This window comes from Muntiacus reevesi, chromosome 2 (assembly GCF_963930625.1).
Source record: "Muntiacus reevesi chromosome 2, mMunRee1.1, whole genome shotgun sequence".
NCBI lineage: Eukaryota > Metazoa > Chordata > Mammalia > Artiodactyla > Cervidae > Muntiacus > Muntiacus reevesi.
The window spans coordinates 196,422,361-196,447,575 of record NC_089250.1 but is presented as its reverse complement, the minus strand read 5'-3'; positions in this window follow the sequence as shown (position 1 = coordinate 196,447,575).

The window sequence follows — 25,215 nt, the reverse complement described above, 5'->3', positions numbered from 1 at the left end:
AGATCATTAACTTTTAACCAGCAGAGCTGGATTAAAACTCTAGGATATTTGCTGCAGAGCTTCACCTCCTAACCACTTTGCCATCCTACCTCTTAAATCAAAGTACTTATGTTACATCTTTACTGAGGATCCACCATGTGTGAAGCACACTTCTTGGTCCTGGGATAAAGCAGAGACAGGAACAAAATCCTTGCTCTTGTGGAGCTTCCCTGGTGGAGAGAAACAATGACAAACATCACCTACTTAATGGACATGAGTTTGAGCAAGCTCCAGGAGATTGTGAAGGACAAGGAAGTCTGGCGTGCCGCAGTCCATGTGGTTGCAAAGAGTCAGACATGGCTGAGTGACTGAACAACAACAAAATATATGTGTCAGAAGGTTATGAAGGTCATACAGAGAAATAGATCATGGAAAAGGGTAGAATCAGATGGAGGCTCTTGGATAAGCTAATCTTGAGCAGCGATGTAAAGAATTCTTGTGAGCAGGTCAGAGATTATCCCAGGAAGCAGTGCCAGCATCCAGGCTTTGAGGTAGGAAAGTTCCTACTAAATTCAAGGCCCTTCCAAGAAGGCACTGACCTTGGAGGAGTGAGAGGATGTGGTGGGAACCTTGGTTTGAAGGTTTCAGGAGGCAGATGAGGCACAGCCTTGTAAATAAAGGAGGAGACCTGAAATGCCCTTTGCATAGATGAGGAGCCCCAGGAGCAGTGAGCAAAAGAGTGATGGAATGTGCCATGTTTTTAAAAAGCCTCACTCTGCCTTTAAGAAGTGAGGATGGGAGCAGAAAGAACATTTAGAAAGCTGTTATAGCAGTCCAGGGATTCATAATGGCTTGAACCAGGAGATGATAACAGGGAAGATGAGAAGCAGTCAGATTCTGGATGTATTTGAAGGGGACGCCAATAGGACTTGCTGACAGATTGAATGTGAGTTAAGAGGAGAACACTGAGGTGTTTGATTTAAACATCCATAAGGATGGAGCTGCCTTTAAGCAAGGGGGAGAAAGAAAGAGAGAGAGAGAAAACTGCAGGAGAGTAAAGTCTCCCTTCTGACATTTGCGGAGGGGCCTAGAGGGTGAAGGAAAGAGAGTGAATGAGCCTTCTCACCTGATGGACGTACATGAACTGAGTCATATCAGGTCAAGGCTGTAAACAGGGCTAGATAAAGAATAAGGGATTAGGATAAGTAAGAAAGGATGAGGAAGCAGTGATCTGTAAGAATCCTTGGGCCAAAGTGCCTGCAGGGGTATTTCACCCAGAGTTATTTAAAGAGGTAGGGTATTGGACATTTGGCATTCTGTACTGAAGGATGGGGAAGGAACAGGGAAGCAGAGATAGCATCATGGCAAACGAGTGGTTAAAGATGCAGAGTGAGGCATGGCTTTGACATGTGAGTGGGACTGTCAGGGTCCCCAACGACCATCAGATGAGGTTTCCAGTGTCCAGCTTTCAGCCCTGCCCAGAGAGTGAATGGGAGGACAGGTCCTTTTTGAGTATCCCAGGAAGACACATTAAGACAGAGAAACACAGATGGTGCAGCAGTAGCAACAAGCCACCCTCTTCCCAGCTTGGCTGTTTGGATGGTAAATTATTGATGGAGGCTGAGTAAGTGGAACCTGGGGAGGTACAATTCACTTTAGTGATGTCTCAAGAACTTTCTCAGCCACAGTGATTTAGGGAAGAAGATATGAATAGTTCCCCTTTACTGTGGATCCCCACACCCCTTTCTACTCAGCCCTACTGCCCTTTATTGCTACCCTGGGCTAGACCACAGACTTTGGGGGAGCTGAGAAAGGGTGACAGGGACCCCGGGGAAAGCCATTCTTCCACCTGCTAGGCATGTGACCACAGGCAGGTGGAATGACACTCACAGGGACTCCTCACAGGTTGCTTGTGACATCGAGTGAGTTAAGTCATGGAGAGCATGTGGAGCAGGGATTGGCATGTATTAAGTACTCCAGAAAAATTAATTGTAGTTAGTATTATTCAGTTCTGCATCCAATGAGCTGAGTATATAGCCCAGGACATGACTGGAATTCAATAAATAATTGTTTACTAGAATTTGACATCATCGGCATTGTCTTCATCACCATCAACAACAACATCGGTGAGCCTTTGCAGTGTCCAGTTCTTTGCAAAGCAGTTTACAGACACTTGAGTGTCTTGGGTTATGGTGAAGGGAAAAATTCAAAGATCTAAGGGATGTGTCAGGCACCAATTTTCCTCAGAAACTCAGACATCACTTTCAAAAGATTTTGGTCTTGAAATTGGATATGGAGGATGGCCAAGTAAAGCAGAAAGAATGAACTGAGAGGAGGACATCCTGAGCACAAAGCTGAACTTTTTGATGTGTTTGGGGGATGAGATGTGTTCATACTACACTCTTTAATTTTTAAATTGGAGCTAGGAGTTAGTCAATGTCAGTTAATTAGTTAGTTTTGCTTCGGGATTGATGTCTTTCCATCCTTCCTTTCTACCTCATCCCCCCTTTTCTCTCTCCCTCATTTCTTTCCTTCATTCTCTACTTCTTTCCTTCTTTTCATGAAAGAAAGACCAAGGGTTAATGAACCATAAGATACAGCTCAAGTCAACATACAGACAAATTGGTATACCAAATACCAATTCCACAACAGCCAATTCCCTGAATGCTAATTTTTGAAATTTCCCACTCAGCAATTGACTTTCCTTGAATTTACCAAAATCTTTGAGGTATAGCTGAAGATAAGAAAGATAGAGACAAGTGCAGGCAATGGGGCCCTTGGACAGCATGAGCCATCAAGTATTGCTTAGAGAGTTGTTCAATAAGAGGTACCTGTGATTGAGAGGCAGTGGAGGGGGAGATTTGTCCTCAATAGGCCCAAAGGGAACTGGCTATCACAGGCTTTAAATATTTAGGAATAATTCTTAAGGGAGGAAGAAATCCTCAAGCAAAAGCTGGAGACTGGATGCCACCTCAGAAACCATCCGAATGTGACAGGAAAGCCAGTGTGAATTAGATAAGTCCCACACTCTGAAAGAGGAGGTGGGCTACAACACAGAGGCAAATTCTCCCTCAGAATAAGGAAAGCAGAGGTTCACAACCTCTACATGGGAGGTTTTTCCCAACTGAACTTAAATTCATGGTTCTTAAATTCCACACAACTGGTATAAAGTGTCCAGCACCCAAGTGAAGCATAAGCTATGGAAGTTGTCTTCATTTTCCTCCTATTTTCTGTCTCCACCTTCCCCAGATAAGACTTTAATTGACCCCCCAAAGATACAGAGATATGTAATTTAATGATCAGGAAATGCCTGCCATGTGACCCTGGCTAAATCACGTAACCCTCAAAGGGAGGTTGTGAATATCAAATTAATATTGAAAGTGCTTAGAAGAGTTCTTGACTCATAGTAAGCGATCAGCACATGGTAGAAATGATCACTATTCCTATGACTGCTACTACCACTTTCATTATTAATATTAACACAGTTGAATGAAACTACTCAGACTAAGACAAATCAGAGATAAAACTGGGAAGGGGGAGAACTGCAGACTTCAACTTCTTTGAGCTCTAATTTAGAAGGAGAAAAGGACAAGGCATGATCACTAGGAAGCTATGCTAGAAACATCACTGGGTATAATTTGAGATGGTCATTGAAAAAGAGAATTAATCTTTATCCTCTGTGGTGTAAGGAGGCTTCACTTAATGAATGAGTTGTCAGAATTTACGTCAAAGAATTCTGGTGGGCTAGAGTTGAACCATCTATTCCTCAGGTTCCAGGAAAACACCCCAGGTTCTGTTAGGAGGGAATTCTCTAGCCGTAGAAGCAGAACTGCCTACTTATGTTTCCAGTCCTCCCCCAAGGAGGAAAACTCTACTCCAGTTGACCGTTGACTAAGCTTAAACCAAGAGTAGAGAAGCCTTTCAAAACTAGACAACATTTCAGAGGTGTATTTCTTCCTCTCTGCTCACATTTCTAGACTCTTCTTCAAAGGAAAAGAGAATTCTTGTCCTGCATCCTATTATCTGCCTGTCATCCAGTCCCACAGGGGGAGAAACCACCAGTCTAACAATCTCTGAGCCAAGTTTTGCTGCAGATCACAATGCTGAAAGGAAAACCATTTTCTCCCACTGTATGTGACAGATTCAGTATGGCTGGTCCTAGTAGCTCTACCTTTGCATTTTCTACGGCTCCCTCTGCAAGGCAGATGAAGGGTGTTAGTTCTCAGACTAGGCTGAACTGTATGCTAGCCTCAACGAATAGCAAAGCAGATGCATTCCCTATTCTTTTCTCATTTTCTTTTTCCTTGTGCCTCCATATAGACAGCCAACAGGCCAAGTCAAAGTTAGACTTCCTGCACCCAGTGTGGAAGGTAGGCCCACCATTCCCTTCCATGCAGTGTTCTGTGACTCACTTCTACCCAACTCTCTTCCTCCCAACTGACTTTTGTTCAGTGTGTGTAAAGGTACATTGTATGATGACCATATGCAGGAAAGCAGAGATAAGAGTACGTATCTTTGCATCTAATTCTTGTGTGCATGCTCACTTGTGTCCTACTCTCCATGACCCTATAGACTGTGAGATTCTCCAGGCAAGAATAGTGGAGTGGGTTGCCAGTTCTTCCTCCAGCACTTCCTGACCCAGGGATTGAACTTGCATCTCCTGCAAGGACATTTAATTCTTGTGTGCATGCTCACTTGTGTCCTACTCTTCGTGATCCTATAGACTGTGAGATTCTCCAGGCAAGAATAGTGGAGTGGGTTGCCAGTTTTTCCTCCAGCACTTCCTGATCCAGGGATTGAACTTGCATCTCCTGCAAGGACAGGTGGATTCTTTACCACTGAGCCACCTGGGAAGCCCTTGTATCTAATGATACAACCCAAAGAGCAACAGCTTGTATTGCTGTATTGTATTATATTGTATTGTAATATTATATTATATTGCTGTATTATATTGCTTGTATAATTCCCACTTTGTAGGATGGAAGACAGATGTCCAGAAGACTTACACATCTTAAATATAGAGGTACAAAGCAGAGCCAGGATTCTATGACTAGTCTTCAAATTCTAAATCCTCTTGCCAGTTCATCATGCATTTCATGCACATTCATTGTGTATTACTTTAATACCATAATGACCCTAGAAAAAATCTATGTGGTTATATCTGTATATGTGTATGTATTAAAAACTAAATTATATATGTATATATATGAAAATATAGTATGCATATGTATTATAAGATAAAATCATAAAATATGCCATCCACTGTCTAGGTGTCTGGAGGATTGTGTGAAAATCAAAGTGTGTTATCTACCACCTTGACTCTTTGGGCGCAACGCTCCTCATTTCCTGATTCACAGTGGACTCTCAAGATACTAGCCCCTTCCTCTCTGGCTCCCAGCCTAGCAGTCAGGTTCTGAACTCCACTCTCAGGATAGCACAGTCTCTGATGGAGGCTCCATGGAGTTCTGGATGATCAACTCTGCTTGGCAGTTCCAATCAGATCGATCTGAGGGAGAGAGGCCAGGCTCAGCCCAGAGTGTGGACGGTGAATAACAGAGCTGAAGGTGGACCCGACTAGGCACGGAGAAGCAGGGGTTGTCACAGAATGGGAAGCTGTAGCTTCCTCCTCCTGCCCAGCGTTCAGGCCGGGATCTGGGAGGAGGCAAGCTCTGTACGGAGTGTTGAGTGATGGGTGCAATAATGCCGACCAGACCGCCAGGTGCTCTGGGGTCGAGTTTGTTTGAATTAACGAATTAATGCTTGTAACGCAGGGACAACGTGTGCACTGCGGTGCCTTGTGACAGAACAAGGCAGCTCTTCCCCCATTAATCCTGAGAAGGATTTTCTCCTCTTCTGGACGTGAGGGCAGGGGCTGGAGGTGTCAGGGCTGGAAGCAGCACCAGCTCTGGAGTCAGAAACCTGGGCTCTAATCCCAAATGCATTCATACACAAGCTGCAAGACCTTGGACAAATCACCCCATTATCCTGGGGCATAGCTTTTGCACTCTCATCCGTATAGAAATAATAACTATTTTATGTGGCATATATATTATATACTATATATTATGCTATGTATAATATTTATATTACATATAAAGTGTATATTGTGTATGTATACAGTTGGCCCTTTGTGACTGCTTATGCAGAATCTGTGGGTATGGAGAGCTGACTAAAGGACTTCAATATCTGTAGATTTTTGGTATCCACAGGGGTCCTGGAACCAATCCCTCATGGACACGGAGGGACAACCATACATTTCTTTATATCTATACACATATATACAATGTGCATAAAGCCATATATCTATATATTATGTATATGTATGTATAGACATTTATACCCCTCACATCAGGGGGACTGATGTCAAGATAAAGCAAGACTAACTCTCCTAAGATGTGGAGATACTCAAGATGTGATACCTGTTTCCCCTTCATAGCACTTAGGATAATTGTAATTTTAGGATATATTTATCCTATTTTCTGTCTCCTGTCTGTCTCCCCTGCTGGATTTTGAGATGGATAACAGTAGGAACTATCTCTGCCTGTTCATCACTCTCCCCAAGTCCCCACCAGGGTGGGTGCTCAATAAATTGTGTGGCTTGAGTAAATGACTAAATGAAGACATTAGCGCCTACCTCCAGGAACTATTGTGGAATTAAGGAGATTGCATGCAGTAGAATGCATTATAAGCCATTAAATGCTGTGAAAACAGGAAAGATAGTATTGCCACAGTCTGTGAGATGTAGAGGGAATCTGAGACCACTGGGTGGGACAGGGATGAGAAAGAGGAGAATAAGAACTTAGGCAAAGAGTTGGAGGAGATACAGGGAGGAGTCTTTAGGAGGTGACTTAAGGGAATGGAAAGATGAGTGACAGAGAGAGTGGCATCATAGCTGGTCCAAGCACTCTGATTCCAAGATGAGATTTCTCCAAGGCTGCGAAGGCAGAAACTGAACAGATCCTGGTATGAACCCCCAGTTCAACACTTTATATATATATATATATAAAGGAGCCATGAGGTGGAAAAGTATATAAATATATATGTGTATAATTTACTTTTTTGCCAAAAAAAAATTTTACTCTTTTGCACATGGTATAAAATTTGAAAGTTATTGTCATTATCCCTTCAGTCTGTGGTTTTGGAGAAGTAGATCCACAAAGAACTACTGCACTTTAGAGGTCAGGATAAAATTAAGAACAACTTGCTTTTCATCTAAAATTTATGCGTTATACACCACGTACTTCCCAAAAGGATTTGAGACAGTTTTACAATAGCAATCATCTTTAAACCATCTACACAGCCACAAAACAATCATGTTTTCAGAGAATTCTTAATGGCACAAGGAAATTCTCAAAATGTAACTTTAAATGAAAAAGACCAGACAAGACACTTTATTTACTATAATATCGTTGCATAATATAAAGATGGATGGGGAAGGGGAGAAGGAAGAGAGAGATTGAGAGAGAAGGAGACAAAATAGGGGACAAGAGGGGACAGGAGGGAAAAATAAAGTGGAAGGAAGTATTAGCAATAGTTATTTCCCTTCTTAAAACTGTACGGAGAGATCTCATTGCTAACAGCAAAATTTTCCCCATGATGTTGTAAATAAGATTGTTTTCAAGGGCATTTAGTGTTAACAGCTATGCATTCATAGTTCAAATGTGTATTTTTTAAAATATAACTAATATATTAAAACTATATGTGCTGGTTCAATTTCATTTGCCCTGATCCATTCGTCCACTACCTCTGCCCTGCTCTGTTCAAAGAAGGCTCCTTTGTCCTCTGGCTTTGGGTTGGTTGGGACCAACAGGGACTTCAGTTAAAATATAGAGGGCAGAGGAGAGAGGGGTGACAGTATTTGCTGCCCTCCCCCTAACACCTCTGGCCTTGCCCCAACCCAGGAAAAGCTGTGTCCCCCAGTGCCTGAGGGTCTGTCAGACAGGTTCTCTTCCAGGGCCCCGGGGAACTTGGGTCCCATTTATACTGTTCAGTTACCCTCTGCTAGTTCCTGCTGTTTTGCAGTCCTTTGCTGCTTCTCTTAACCCTGCCCTCAACTCTATAGTACAAGTTTCTTTAGTAAACTCTTTTTAGTACTAATCAAAGTTTAATGGGCACAAGAGTCCCCTGCAGAGCTAGTAAAAACACAGGTTTCTGCCCACCCCTACACTCCCACTCCCACTTCTAGAATCTGATTCAGTGGGTCTGGGGTGGAGCCTGAGAAGTTTCATTTCTAACAAGCTCTCAGGTCTCTGGGGTTGCTTATGTTGCCCCTACAGAGACCACACTTTGAGAGGCGGTCTCTTGGTTAACCCTTTGGGTAAATCTTTTATTTCCTGAAAACGCCTACCAATACTTGATGAGGGTAGTTCAACAGAAGTTTTTCCGATGGCGAAAATGCTCTATAATATTCTTCACTCTCCAGTGGGGTAGCTACATGTGGCTTACAAGCCCTTGAAATGCACCAAGTGCACTGACGAACTGGATTTTTAATTTATTGAGTTTTAATTAATAAAGATAATTAGCTCTGAACTAATAAAAGTCAGCTGGCACACTCAACATTCTGCCTGGAAATTTCCTTAACCAGATTGACAGGTTCATTAGGTACTATTTCTGTTTCCATGTTACTGCAGGTGACATTTTGCTAATTGTTCTGGCAGTTCATTATTTAAGTCTCATTTTCTCCTGCCTCCAATATCCTCCAAACTCACCCTTCCAGGCTCCATTAACAGCCTCTTAAAGGTGCTTCAGGCCTCTACCTGCTGCCTGGTTCCAAGGTCAACACCATGCATTTTAGATTTATGTTTCAGCAGCACCCTACTTCTGGCTACTGAGGTCTCTTTCAGTTATGTACTGCTGCATAACTAACTACCTGAGTGACTTAAATCAACACCTGCTTTACTCTCCTTCCTGATTCTGTGGGTTGACTGGGCTCAGCTGGGTGACTCTTATGCTCAATGTGGTGTTGGCTGGGGATACACTTGTCTCAATAGGGATGTGACATCCAAGCTGGTTTACTTATTTGACTGGCAGTTGGGGTCTTCTTATATGCTCAGATGAGGCTATCGTCCAGAACCTCAATTCTTACCCACGTGTCTTCTCTGCGTAGCTCAAGCAGGGCTGCTGGGTTCCAAGAGGCAAGAAGTAGTAGAAGCTGCTTGGAAATCCCAGAACATCATTTCTGGTGCATTTTAGTGGTTAAAGCCAGTCATAAGAACCACACAGTTTCAAGGAAAATAAGTTTCACCCCTGAATGGAAGGAATGGTGTATGCATTAAGGGAGGGGATGGATTCTTGGACACCTCTTTGGAGAGTAGCTGCCACAGTGCCTCTGCAAGAGTGTCTTTCCACAGCAAAGATGGGCTATGCAGACCTGTGCTTCTCAAACCTCAGGGTTCCCATAATTCCCTGCAGATTCTGATTCAGTAAATCTAAGTGAGTCCTAAGAGGCCACATTTTCAGGAGGTTGCTGATTCACAGATCACAGTTTGGGTAGCAAGGATGTAGATTATACAGTGGAGTGGCATACCTAAATTCAAAACCCTTTTCTATCACTTTTTTGTAGGTCCTCGAGTAAACTATCTAACATCCTCTAGCCTCAGCTTTCCCATCTGTTAAAATGGAATCATGGGACAATTGTGACAACCAATAGCAAGAAGTACAATATAGCAGCATTTGAGTCTCTTTGAGTCTCTCACTAGCTGTATGTCTTAAGACACTTCCCATCACTGAGCTTTAGTTTCTTCACTTAAAATTACAGTGGGAGTGGGAATGCTAATATCTATGTTGTAGGGTGTTTCTGAACATTTGGTGAAATAAACTTGGAGTTAACTGATGGTGATTATGTGTGAGAAGTCATGGGAAATATGCCTCCTTCTCAGTCTCATCAAACACTCTCCCGCAAGGTCAGCATTTTCTGCCATTTAGTGTAAGCATCGGCTAGATGGAAGCAAGGAAGGACTGAGCTTCTGAGTTAATTGAGGTTTGAAGCTAACTCATGGTCTGCCTCTTTCTGCTCCATAGAAAGTTAGGACTTTGCTTCTCCTTCTCCACAAGTGGGTTAGAACCAAGTATAGAATCAAGAATCATATTTGTATCAGATGCCTGGCAAGTAGCATCATTCACACGGTGTGTAGTATCTGTGGCTGGCATGATTGATGACTCTTGCTGGGAAATTCTGGAGAAAGCAATGGCAACCCACTCCAGTACTCTTGCCTGGAAAATCCCATGGAAGGAGGAGCCTGGAAGGCTGCGTCTATGAGTCAGATATGACTGAAGCGACTTAGTAGCAGCAGCTGGGAAACTCTACTGAGGGCTTCAGACAATAAGATGAGTCATGAAGCACTGAGTCCCAGAAGGTTTTTGAGCTGGTTCTACTTGGGCTGGCCCCACATTGGGGGAGGGGGGCAGTCCTTTGACCATGCTTGGGAATCAAATGCTCTTGACTACTGAGGATAATTCAAATCTGTTTGGTCATATTCTTGGACTTTCTTGTGTTCATTGAGACCTGTGTAGGAAAAAAATGGCTCTAAAGATTTTGGGACTATGTCAAGATGTGAAACAAAACTGTCATACCTGGATGTAATGCTATAGATAACAAGGTAAGAAACAGTGGTTAATGCTCATTATGCACTTGCTCCATGCTATGTTCTAAGATAAATGTATAAATGTGCATTATCTCATCCTTACAATAGCCCTCAGAAAAAGGTGACATAATTATCCTTCCTTTACAGATAAAGAAACTGAGGTACACAGAGATCAGGTATCTGATCAAGGTCACACAGTCAAGTAGTAATTCTCCAACTTGAATTCAGATCTGCTTAATGACAAAGACTGTGCTGAAATGAATTTTAAGACTTGACGTACTCTGATCGGGGTCAGAGGGGGATATCATCTCACAATAAAGCAAGCTTTCTAGAATTGAGCTTCAGGAGTTGCTTGTATATTTTTGAGATTAATCCTTTGTCTGTTGCTTCATTTGCTATTATTTTCTCCCAATCTGAGGGCTGTCTTTTCACCTTACTTATAGTTTCCTTTGTTGTGAAAAAGCTTTTAAGTTTCACTAGGTCCCATTTGTTTAGTTTTGCTTTTATTTCCAATATTCTGGGAGGTGGGTCATAGAGGATCCTGCTGTGATTCATGTCGGAGAGTGTTTTGCCTATGTTCTCCTCTAGGAGTTTTATAGTTTCTGGTCTTACATTTAGATCTTTAATCCATTTTGAGTTTATTTTTGTGTATGGTGTTAGAAAGTGTTCTAGTTTCATTCTTTTACAAGTGGTTGACCAGTTTTCCCAGCACCACCTGTTAAAGAGGTTGTCTTTTTTTCCATTGCATATCCTTGCCTCCTTTGTCGAAGATAAGATGTCCATAGGTTCATGGATTTATCTCTGGGCTTTCTATTCTGTTCTATTGATCTATATTTCTGTCTTTGTGCCAGTACCATACTGTCTTGATGACTGTGGCTTTGTAGTAGAGCCTGAAGTCAGGCAGGTTGATTCTTCCAGTTCCATTCTTCTTTCTCAAGATTACTTTGGCTATTCGAGGTTTTTTGTATTTCCATACAAAGTGTGAAATTATTTGTTCTAGTTCTGTGAAAAATACCGTTGGTAGCTTGATAGGGATTGCATTGAATCTATAGATTGCTTTGAGTAGTATAGCCATTTTGACAATATTGATTCTTCCAATCCATGGACTTGGTGTATTTCTCCATCTGTTTATGTTCTCTTTGATTTCTTTCATCAGTGTTTTATAGTTTTCTATGTATATGTCTTTTGTTTCTTTAGGTAGATATACTCCTAAGTATTTTATTCTTTTTGTTGCAATGGTGAATGGTATTGTTTCCTTAATTTCTCTTTCTGCTTTTTCATTATTAGTGTATAGGAATGCAAGGGATTTCTATATGTTAATTTTATATCCTGCAACTTTACTATATTCATTGATTAGATCTAGTAATTTTCTGGTAGAGTCTTTAGTGTTTTCTATGTAGAGGATCATGTCATCTGCAAACAGCGAGAGTTTCACTTCTTCTTTTCCTATCTGGATTCCTTTTACTTCTTTTTCTGCTCTGATTGCTGTGGCCAAAACTTCCAACACTATGTTGAATAGTAGTGGTGAGAGTGGGCACCCTTGTTTTCTTCCTGATTTCAGGGGAAATGCTTTCAATTTTTCACCATTGATGGCCAAAGAACTAAACAGACATTTCTCCAAAGAAAACATGCAGATGGCTAACAAACACATGAAAAGATGCTCAACATCACTCATTATCAGAGAAATGCAAATCAAAACCACAATGAGGTACCATTACACGCCAGTCAGGATGGCTGCTATCCAAAAATCTACAAGCAATAAATGCTGGAGAGGGTGTGGAGAAAAGGGAACCCTCTTACACTGTTGGTGGGAATGCAAACTAGTACAGCCACTATGGAGACCAGTGTGGAGACTTCTTAAAAAACTGGAAATAGAACTGCCATATGACCCAGCAATCCCACTCTTGGACATACACACTGAGGAAACCAGATCTGAAAGAGACACGAGTACCCCAATGTTCATCGCAGCACTGTTTATAATAACCAGGACATGGAAGCAACCTAGATGCCCATCAGCAGACAAATGGATAAGGAAGCTGTGGTACATATACACCATGGAATATTACTCAGCCATTAAAAAGAATTCATTTGAATCAGTTCTAATGAGATGGATGAAACTGGAGCCCATTATACAGAGTGAAGTAAGCCAGAAAGATAAAGATCATTACAGCATACTAACACATATATATGGAATTTAGAAAGATGGTAATGATAACCCTATATGCAAAACAGAAAAAGAGACACAGATGTACAGAACAGACTTTTGGACTCTGTGGGAGAAGGCGAGGGTGGGATGTTTTGAGAGAACAGCATGTATATTATCTATAGTGAAACAGATCACCAGCCCAGGTGGAATGCATGAGACAAGTGCTCGGGCCTGGTGCACTGGGAAGACCCAGAGGAATCGGGTGGAGAGGGCGGTGGGAGGGGGGATCGGGATGGAGAATACATGTAACTCCATGGCTGATTCATGTCAGTGTATGACAAAACTCACTGCAATGTTGTGAAGTAATTAGCCTCCAACTAATAAAAATAAATGGAAAAAAAAAAAAAAAAAAAACAAGCTTTCTTCCTTGGTTCAGTTCAAACACACACTTCATATGCACACACATCTTGGGAAAGTGAGAGTAGTATGAAAGTAGCAGGAATTTAAGAAGCTGACTCGTGTGAGCTATTGACCAAGGCAGAATTGGAAGGAATTGTGGATCTAATCTTAATCACTGCTCCATGCATGTGATACCTGTTACTGGATACTTGGTGACCAGGTGCTCCAGCTGAATGCTCTATACAGATGAGGCTTGGTACCATCTTCCCTCCTGTGTGGGTTCCTCTTCCCCACTGGGTGGTGTCTTCCTTGAGGACCCAGACCTCCTCAGAGTCCATGAGACAAGATCCTCTCTCTGTGGTCACTCTGCACTGGACTCCTTCAGCCTACCCACTGCAATGACCTCTGAAATTAATTTATGCAATTAATTAATTATTACAATCAGTTCAGTTCACTCACTCAGTCACATCTGACTCTTTGCAACCCCATGGACTGCAGCATGCCAGGCCTCCCAATCCATCACCAACTCACAGAGTTTACTTAAACTCATGTCCATTGAGTCGGTAATGCCATCCAACAATCTCATCCTCTGTCATCCCCTTCCCCTCCTGCCTTCAACCTTTCCCAGCATCAGGGTCTTTTCCAGTGAGTCAGTTCTTCACAGCAGGTGGCCAAAGTCTTGGAGTTTCAGCTACAGCATCAGTCCTTCCAAGGAATATTCAGGACAGATCTCCTTTAGGATGGACTGATTGGATCTCCTTGCAGTCCAAGGGACTCTCAAGAGTCTTCTCCAACACCACAGTTCAAAAGCATCAACTCTTTTTTTTTTTTTTAATTATTTTTATTAGTTGGAGGCTAATTACTTCACAACATTGCAGTGAGTTTTGTCATATATTGACATGAATCAGTCAGGGAGTTACATGTATTCCCCATCCCAACCACTCCCCACCTTCCCCCCCCACCCGATTCCCCTGGATCTTCCCAGTGCACCAGGCCCGAGCACTTGTCTCATGCATCCCACCTGGGCTGGTGATCTGTTTCACCATAGATAATATACATGCTGTTCTCTCAAAACATCCCACCCTCGCCTTCTCCCACAGAGTCCAAAAGTCTGTTCTGTACATCTGTGTCTCTTTTTCTGTTTTGCATATAGGGTTATCATTACCATCTTTCTAAATTCCATATATATGTGTTAGTATGCTGTAATGATCTTTATCTTTCTGGCTTACTTCACTCTGTATAATGGGCTCCAGTTTCATCCATCTCATTAGAACTGATTCAAATGAATTCTTTTTAATGGCTGAGTAATATTCCATGGTGTATATGTACCACAGCTTCCTTATCCATTCGTCTGCTGATGGGCATCTAGGTTGCTTCCATGTCCTGGTTATTATAAACAGTGCTGTGATGAACATTGGGGTACACGTGTCTCTTTCAGATCTGGTTTCCTCAGTGTGTATGCCCAGAAATGGGATTGCTGGGTCATATGGCAGTTCTATTTCCAGTTTTTTAAGAAATCTCCACACTGTCCTCCTTAGTGGCTGTACTAGTTTGCATTCCCACCAACAGTGTAAGAGGGTTCCCTTTTCTCCACACCCTCTCCAGCATTTATTGCTTGTAGATTTTTGGATAGCAGCCATCCTGACTGGCGTGTAATGGTACCTCATTGTAGTTTTGATTTGCATTTCTCTGATAATGAGTGATGTTGAGCATCTTTTCATGTGTTTGTTAGCCATCTGCATGTTTTCTTTGGAGAAATGTCTGTTTAGTTCTTTGGCCCATTTTTTGATTGAGTCATTTATTTTTCTGGAATTGAGCTTCAGGAGTTGCTTGTATATTGTTGAGATTAATCCTTTGTCTGTTGCTTCATTTGCTATTATTTTCTCCCAATCTGAGGGCTGTCTTTTCACCTTACTTATAGTTTCCTTTGTTGTGAAAAAGCTTTTAAGTTTCACTAGGTCCCATTTGTTTAGTTTTGCTTTTATTTCCAATATTCTGGGAGGTGGGTCATAGAGGATCCTGCTGTGATTCATGTCGGAGAGTGTTTTGCCTATGTTCTCCTCTAGGAGTTTTATAGTTTCTGGTCTTACATTTAGATCTTTAATCCATTTTGAGTTTATTTTTGTGTATGGTGTTAGAAAGTGTTCTAGTTTCATTCTTTTACAAGTGGTTGACCAGTTTTCCCAGCACCACTTGTTGAAGAGGTTGTCTTTTTTCCATTGTATATCCTTGCCTCCTTTGTCGGAGATAAGGTGTCCATAGGTTCATGGATTTATCTCTGGGCTTTCTATTCTGTTCTATTGATCTATATTTCTGTCTTTGTGCCAGTACCACACTGTCTTGATGACTGTGGCTTTGTAGTAGAGCCTGAAGTCAGGCAGGTTGATTCTTCCAGTTCCATTCTTCTTTCTCAAGATTACTTTGGCTATTCGAGGTTTTTTGTATTTCCATACAAAGTGTGAAATTATTTGTTCTAGTTCTGTGAAAAATACCGTTGGTAGCTTGATAGGGATTGCATTGAATCTATAGATTGCTTTGAGTAGTATAGCCATTTTGACAATATTGATTCTTCCAATCCATGAACACGGTATGTTTCTCCATCTGTTTGTGTTCTCTTTGATTTCTTTCATCAGTGTTTTATAGTTTTCTATGTATATGTCTTTTGTTTCTTTAGGTAGATATACTCCTAAGTATTTTATTCTTTTTGTTGCAATGGTGAATGGTAATGTTTCCTTAATTTCTCTTTCTGTTTTTCATTGTTAGTGTATAGGAATGCAAGGGATTTCTGTATGTTAATTTTATATCCTGCAACTTTACTATATTCATTGATTAGCTCTAGTAATTTTCCGGTAGAGTCATTAGTGTTTTCTATGTAGAGGATCATGTCGTCTGCAAACAGCGAAAGTTTCACTTCTTTTCCTATCTGGATTCCTTTTACTTCTTTTTCTGCTCTGATTGCTATGGCCAAAACTTCCAACACTATGTTGAATAGTAGTGGTGAGAGTGGGCACCCTTGTTTTCTTCCTGATTTCAGGGGAAATGCTTTCAATTTTTCACCATTGAGGATAATGCAAAAGCATCAACTCTTAAGTGCTCAGTTTTCTTTATAGTCCAGTTCTCACATCCATACATGACCACTGGAGAAAAAAATAGCCTTGACTACATGAACCTTTGTTGGCAAAGTAATGTTTCTGCTTTTTAATATGCTATCTAGATTGGTCATAACTTTACTTCCAAGGAGCAAGCACCTTTTAATATCATGGCTGCAATCACCACCTGCAGTGATTTTTGAGCCAAAATAAATAAAGTCTGTCACTGTTTACACTGTTTCCCCATTTATTTGCCATGAAGTGATGGGACTGGATGCCATGATCTTAGTTTTCTGAATGTTGAGTTTTAAGCCAACTTTTTCACTCCCCTCTTTCACTTTCATCAAGAGACTCTTTAGTCATTCGCTTTCTGACAAAAGGGTGGTGTCATCTGCATATCTGAGGTTATTGATATTTCTCCCAGAAATCTTGATTCCAGCTTGTGCTTAATCCAGCCCAGTGTTTCTGATGATATACTCTGCATATAAGTTAAATAAGCAGGGTAACAATATACAGCCTTGACGTATTCCTTTTCCTATTTGAAACCAGTCTGTTGTTCCATGTCCAAGTCTAACTGTTTCTTCCTGACCTGCATACAGATTTCTTAAGAGGCAGGTCAGGTGGTCTGGTATTCCCATATTTTGAGGAATTTTCCAGAGTTTGTTGTGGTCCACACACTCAAACGCTTTGGCATAGTCAATGAAGCAGAAGTAGATATTTTTCTGGAACTCTCTTGCTTTTTCAATAATCCAGTGGATGTTGGCAATTTGATCTCTGGTTCCTCTGCCTTTCTAAATCCTGCTTGAACATCTGGAAGTTCATGGTTCACATACTGTTGAAGCCTTGCTTGGAGAATTTTGGAAAGTTAAGTGATATCACTCAGCTTAACTGTCCCTCAGGGTCTCCCACTGTCTTCTGGGTCAGAGCATCTAAACTCTTTCCCAAACTCATTTCCTCCCCTCCTTCACCCACAGCCACTCTCCAGCCACATCCAGTTACTTGCAGCAATCACATGTTGGTCCTCACTTCCTCACTTCTACTTATGCTGCTTCCTGGATGATACTCTCCTCAACATACCAACTTAGTAGTGTTTCAGCAAGTCACCTCCCTTCTCTGAAATTCAACTGACACCTCACTACAGTGAGTTAATAGTCATGCCTGCCTCACAAGTGGTTAGACCATTCAGGAAACCAAAATGGGTGAATGCCTCAAACAGGACCTGACAGCCATTAGCATCCCACCTAGTTATGGTGGGAGGAGTCTGTTTCCTGGTCAAAATCCCCCTTGCCATTATCTCCTCGGAAATTATATACTTTTCCAAGGAAGCTTCTCACATCATTGTTACCTCTACTGAAGGCTTTTCCCCCCAGAAATGCTAACCCTGATGATTTATAGGGAACAAAGTAAAGTGGTACATTTTTCCTCTCTGTGGACAAGGGAGAGGGGAGGGGGAGGAACAGAGAGTCCAGGAGGAGAGAATTTGGGGCTGGTCCCTGGAATGCTAGAGACTCAGGCTCAAGCTGGAGGTTGGGTGACAGGGGACTGATCACATCGCTTTCTCTTTGAGAGTGACTTGAGGCATAAGGACAGTCTCATTCAAGACTACAGACTGCACTTTCTTGGCAAACTACTAGTATTTGTCACCCTTTGGGAAAAGCATGAGCAGAAGGGAAAAAAATATTACAGAAGTATTTTACCCTAAAAGCCCTGCAGTCATCTGGATGAATTGTCTGCCATGGCTAGAGCCACAGGGAGGTTCCACCAGCCCAAGATTCTCATAAATCGTCTGCTTCAACAGTTGAATGTTAAACTGAACTTGAGAAACAAGAGGAAGAGGCGTGAACATTAAATTCATAATCATTCAAGTGTGTCCCTTCATTTCCTGACTGTTTCTTCTCTGAAGGGAACCATTTTCTCTTTTCTTTCCTGTGTAGCACTGCATGGAAGAGTCAGAGATCACCAGTTTGATTTCTGATTCAACACCCTGATAATGGAGAAGAGGGACAAAGGTTCAAGGAAAGCAGATAGGAGAAGCAGCCAGTGCCCATTCCCACACCAGCCAAGTTTCCAGCGATGTGTTCTCTGGCAAGATATTAACCTTTCCAAGCCACAGCCTCCTCATTTGTAAAATGGTTATAATCTGCCTACCACTCAGGATTGTTGGGAAATTTAAATGGACGCATACATATGACAAGGGAATGTGTGGTAGGCACTCAACCAATGGCTGATACTGTTGCTGCTGCTGTTATTACACTTGAACATACTTGAAATACTCCAGTAGCCACCAAGAAGAGTCCTAGGGCCCCCATCTGTGCCTCAGCCCTGTCATTTCCCTCTCTTGCTTGGTTTTTCTCTGTAGCCCTTATCAGCACATGATCTAAAAAAAATTTCCTGTATTTGTAGTTGTCACCTTTCCTCATGGGGAATGTAAACTCCTGGGGGCAAAAATCTAGGTCTATTTTGTCTCATTGCCAAAATTCCAGCACTTATCAAATGCATGGCACAGAGCAGATACTCAATAAATATTTTCTGGATGGATAAATAAATGAACCCATGTTATACTCTGATCTCTAGTTCTCACTCTAGCCATCAGAAAAGGAAGAATCACATCTTCTTGTGTACACTCTGCAAACTCAATGACTGTCAAAGTAGGCTAAACCAGAATATTGATTATAGATGTGTTTGCTGTGAAATAAACCACCCCAAATTTAATGACCCTAATCTTAAAGCATGCATTATTAGTTGCTCAGTCATGTCTGACTGTTTGTGACCCTGTGGGCTGTAGTTTGCCAGGCTCCGCTGTCAATGGGATTTTCCAGGCAAGAATACTGGAGTGGGTAGCCATTCCCTTCTCCAGAGAATATTCCCAATCCAGGGATCAAACCTGGGTTTCCTGCATTGCAGACAGATTCTCTACCACCTGAGCCACCAGGAAAGTCCCATCTTGTTTTTCTCATGACTTTTCCAGACAGAAATTCTGGTGTCACAAGCAGTTACCATCAGATGTTGGCTGGGCTGCAGTCATCTGAAGACTCAACTAGGGCTGGAGATCCAGTTCCAAGATGACTCACACACATGGCTGACAGCTGATGCTGGCCTCAGCTAGGAGCTCACCTGGGGCTGACCCCAGGCATAACTACCATGACCTCTCCAGCATGGCAGTCTCAAGGGTAGTCAGATCTCTTACATGGCAGTTGGCTTCCCCCAAAGCAAGAGTCCCAAGGTGACAAGGCCTTGCCTTTTATTGATGTAAAGTCACACAGGGTCACTTCTGCCATACTCTATTAGTCGAAGTAGTCACCTGCCCACCCAGGTACAAGGGGAGACATGGATCTTATCTCTTGAAGGGAGGAGCATTAAAGAATTTGAGACCATGTTTTAAAACTTCCACAGACATAATCTCAGATGGCGGTAGCGACTAGCCAGGTCTAAGAAATAAGTGAGGCAGACGTGAGTGAGTGCTTAAGTGGAGTGATGGGAACCATAGGGCAATAGAGCCTTTTTTTCTGTCTGAAAGGACCATCCATAATTTAGCTCAAGTGAAATGTAGAATTTTTAGCAGTTGCCCAATTTTAAAAACACTGTATGAGCAAAAATGGGAAAGACCTGTGGATTTTTTTCACTCATTGACTCTTGATAAATTAATGTGAAGTGCTTTGTGATAACAGAGCAAGAAGTCTGCCCCTCATTCCTTCAGACTGGGTGACCTTGAAGGAACTTTTGAGCTCCCCTTCTCAGAACAGGAAACAACGAGTACCAGATTAAAGACCTCTTTGGTAGAAATGATTAGTCACCAGTTGTGAGAGCTGGGAAAAAAATAAGTGGAATTAAGGGAAACATTCATCGACACACCTCTCATCATGAGCCAGGCGTTTTACATGTATTATTGCATCTAATTCTCACCAGCAACTCCATGGCATGAGCAGTATTGCCTTCCCATCACAAGCGAATATACTGCTCCTCAGAGCAGTTAGATGCTGTGCCTGATTTCACACAGGCAGAAGATGGTGAAGTCCAAGTAGGCAGGACCCCAGAGCCCACACACACAACCCTCCCCACCAGACCAGGCCCTTGGCATTGCCAGGGCTGCATAATTAGTGTGGTGGCCCAAACTGGCTCAACCAAATCTGAGGTCACTGCGTAAAAGGCATAATGGGAACCATGGGCTCTTGAAGTGGCCCAAGCTTTACCATCTTATACTTATAATTCCTGGGTGATGGTCTCCATTCCAGTAGAGCTTCCTTATGGTAATAAAAATGATAATAATAAAGGTACTGTTTAGGGAGTGCTCCTTATGTACCATCTTCTCTTTGTGTGTGTGTGTGTGTGTGAGTGTGTGTGTGTGTGTGTATGGGGTTTCCCTGGAGGCTCAGACGGTAAAGAATCTGCCTGCAATGCAAGAGACCTGGGTTCAGTCCCTAGGTAGGGAAAATCCCCTGGAGAAAAGAACGGCTACATTTTTTAAAGTTAATCCTTAAAACGGTCCATTTTAGAGATGAGGAAACTGAGGCACAGAGAGGTTAAACAAGCTGGTTGAGATAACACAGTAGCAAGTGACAGAGTTAATCTGCTTGACTCAAACTTTGTTCTCTGTAAACCTAGGCTACCCTGCCATTGCAGGCTTCCTACGGGCAATATTAAACAATGAAGCTTGAATGGACTGTGTCTATCAATATAAGACTATCACTGAGAGAGGATATAGAGCTGTCTCTCAAGGGGCCGCATGGGATGACCTTATCTTGGTCATTTATTCTTGGCAAAGCACAAGGACTCAGCACCCTAGAGTCAGTGACATTCAGGGAGACTGAAACATGCTGGCAAAACTCACAAGAGACAGATATATATACTAAAATGAACATATAGTAAATGTCTTCATTTATAATGATTATTAGAATTGCCAAGAGGACCAGAATGCATCTGCTGGCATTAACAGAACATTCATTCCTCGACTGGAGCCAAATTGTAATCATTTATTCATTAAATAAATATTTATGAAACAGATGCACTGGGGTGAGCAGAATCAGACATAGCAAAAAGAAGGTTTGGTTGGTGCGCATGTAATCAGCAAACTGACACAGATTCTTTGGGTTGTAGGTAAGAGAAGGCCACTTACATTTGCTTAAATGGAAGGAGCAGTTTATTCCCCTCCTCCCCCCAAATATAGGAGTGTCTCATGGAATCCAAGGGCAGGAATTAAACTTTGGTCTCAAGAAGGGGATAGAAATTAAGAACAGGAAATACTCTGTGTGTGTGTGTGTGTGTGTGTGTGTGTGTGTGTGCACATGAGCGTGTACGGTATGTTTCTCTCTTTCCTGCTCTCTATCTCTTTGCACCCGTAGTCTGCCATCCTGTCATCCCAGCTTCTATCTGTACATCAGCTTCATCCTTTTCTTATATCAGTCAGAAATATTTGCTGCACAGTAACTGACTCTGGTTAATCTAAATAGAAAGAGAATATATTGAAAGGATATCAGAAGACTCAGAATCTCCAGGAAACCCAAAGAACAAGAAAAAAGAAAAGAAAAAACAAGGAAGGGTTAGACAGGCAGACCCAGCCAAGATCATGCTACAGCCCATGCAGGCTGAGGATGTACATCCTCAATGCTGAGGCTTTGGAGAAAAACCAAATTCTCGGCGGGCATCCCTCCCCCACTGGCCTGGGTATTGCGTGCTGCCGGAGCACTGCTGCCGGAACACAGTCACTCTGCTTGGATCCTGTGTGTAAGCTTTTTTTATGAAAATATATACACGCTATATATGTGGTATACACATGTGCATAGATAGATGATAGGTAGGTATAGACATACTCGCAAGTAGAGAGACTAGTATAATGAATTCTCCTTACCAACTTAAACAATTCTCAACTTGTGGCCCATCTTGTTTTATCTGCACCCTATATACCTCTTTCTGCCCTCTTCTGCCAATGATATCTTGAAGCAAACACCTTGATCTTATAAAACTACAGGATCAAGGTATAACTATGTCAACATGTATCTCTAGAAGAAGATTTTACAACATCAGCATTATCAACATTCTCAACCAGATCATTCTTTGTTGTCACTGTCCTGGGTGTAAAAGGATGTTTAGCAGCATCCCTGGTCTCGCCACACCGAGTGTCAGTACCCTCCTCACCCCTAAATATGTCTCTTGTTGTTTAGCTGCTCAGTCGTATCCAACTCTTTGTGACAACATGGACTGTAGCACACCAGGCTTCCCTGTCCTTCACTATCACCCAAAATTTACTCAAACTTATGTCCATTGAGTCAATGATGCCATCCAATCATCTCATCCTCTATCACCCCCCAGACATTGACAAATGTCTCCTAGAGAGCAAAACTGCCCTTTATTGAGAAATGTATACATATATGCACAAAACTATTATCACACTTCAAAGTGTGAAAACAATTCCTCAATATCATTAAGTGTCAAATAGATTTCAAAGTTCTCTGATAGTCTCATAAATATTTTTATAATATTTATTTGTTAAATGCAGTGTTGAAATAAGGATGATATCTTGCAGTTGATTAATATATAATATATTAATAATATTATAATATATAATTAAAGAATCTCATAAGCCTCTTAACTATAGGTTCCTATTTCCCTTTTCTATTTTTTTCTCTTTTCTTCTCTTTTCAACCTGTTTGTTTAAGACATCAGTTCCTCCTCTTACACTGTTGGTGGGAATGCAAACTAGTACAGCCGCTATGGAGAACAGTGTGGAGATTTCTTAAAAAACTGAAAATAGAACTGCCATATGACCCAGCAATACCACTTCTGGGCATACATACCGAGGAATCCAGATCTGAAAGAGACACGTGCACCCCAATGTTCATCACAGCACTGCTTATAATTGCCAGGACATGGAAGCAACCTAGATGCCCATCAGCAGACGAATGGATAAGGAAGCTGTGGTACATATACACCATGGAATATTACTCAGCCGTTAAAAAGAATTCATTTGAATCAGTTCTAATGAGGTGGATGAAACTGGAGTCCATTATACAGAGTGAAGTAAGCCAGAAAGATAAAGACCATTACAGCATACTAGCACATATATATGGAATTTAGAAAGATGATAATGTTAACCCTATATGCAAAACAGAAAAAGAGACACAGATGTACAGAACAGACTTTTGGACTCTGTGGGAGAAGGCAAGGGTGGGGTGTTTTGAGGGAATAGCATCGAAACATGTATATTATCTAGGGTGAAACAGATCACCAGCCCAGGTTGGATGCATGAGACAAGTGCTCAGGCCTGTTACACTGGGAAGACCCAGAGGGATCGGGTAGAGAGGGAGGTGGGAGGGGGGATCGGGTTGGGGAATGTATGTAAATTCATGGCTGATTCATATCAATGTATGACAAAAACCGCTACAATATTGTAAAGTAAATAGCCTCCAACTAATAAAAATAAATGAAAAATAAAATAAAAAATAAAAACATTTAAAAAAAGACATCAGTTCCTATAGAATTTCCCTCAGACTAAATTTTACTGATTCTTCCCCCATGGTATCACTTACCATGTTCCTCTGTTTCCTGCACATCCTGGAAATCAATTATTAGATCTAGAGAATTGATCTGATGCAGGCTCTATCATTCCCTGCCTCAAGGTCATGGAGCACACTTCTATTTGAAAGCCCATGACCACTTGCCCCTTTTGTTGGATACCAGCAGCAGCAGGCAATCACTTCCTAAATCCTTTATTTCATTAGGTACTAACAGCAGTGAACTTCTATCATTCCTTCTTCATTTATTAGCTGGCATACTAAAAAGATAAACTTGCCTTTCAATTGTAGGGTTACCTTGACAGTTTCTAAAGGGAAAGCAGAATGCTTTCCTTTATTTATTTCCTTGTTTCCTTTATTTATTCATTTTGAAATCAGCATCCTCCAAAGGAAAACTGTGAGCTTTGTTGTTGATACAATCTTGAATTCACGAGATAAAACAAAATAGAAATGTTTTCAGTTCCTTGCAGTTTTAATCCTTTTGATGCTCAGTTGTCCCAACTCTGGCCAATGGGAGCCCCTTCAAGTTGGCTCCTGAGTCCTTTGCCAGACTCCAGTCCTGGGCAGCTCCCTTGATCTTGATATGAAAAAAAAAAAAAAAAACTTGCAGATTCATTGTGCACATTTCCTGCCCCTGACCAGGAATCAGTCATTTCTCAATGGAGCCTTAGTTCCGTCTAATGTGTCCCCACTTCCTGACAACCCTGGCTCCAGACTCCAGCCCAGACTGGAGCTGCTGACCCCATCTGGCCAAGCACCACTTGCCCGTGCCCCAGCAGCCAGAAAGTCATGGAGCCAATGATGTGGCCTTGAGGACTTCTGTAATGTGTTTCTTTGCTCCCACCAAGTTGACAGGAAGGGAGGCTCCCCAGACATGGGAAAGATGGTAAGACAATAGATAGCCCCCAAATGCCACAAGTGCCCCATCTCTCTCCTTCTCTAGACTTTCTCGTTATACAAAGCCCAATATGGTTGTCCGACAGCCCCTGAGTTCACACATCCTCCCAGCTCAAGAGCAGTGGGGAATTCGTGTAACTCTATGGCTGATTCATATCAATGTATGACAAAACCCACTGAAAAATAAAAATTAAAAAAAAAAAAAAAAAGAAATTGATTCTAAACTGCCGGAAGCTTTCATCTGATTGCTCCAATCAGGGTCAAGTATAATCAGCTTTAGCCGAAGGGCAGGATCAGGCAATACACACCTGTCCATAGGGCCTCCCCACTGAGGAGAGAAAATAAGTCTCAAGAAAGGGAGACTTGCCTGAGCCAGCACCCCAAAAACATACCCCTGCCTAGAACCAGAGTTGAGAACTTGATAATGATTCAGACTTTGGAGGTTCTGCATTCTAGAATCATCAATTCAGTTCAGTGGCTCAGTCGCGTCCGACTCTTTGTGACTCCATGAACTGCAGCATGCCAGGCCTCCCTGTCCATCACCAACTCCCAGAGTTTACCCAAACTCAAGTCCAACAAGTTGGTGATGCCATTCAACCATCTCATCCCTTCTC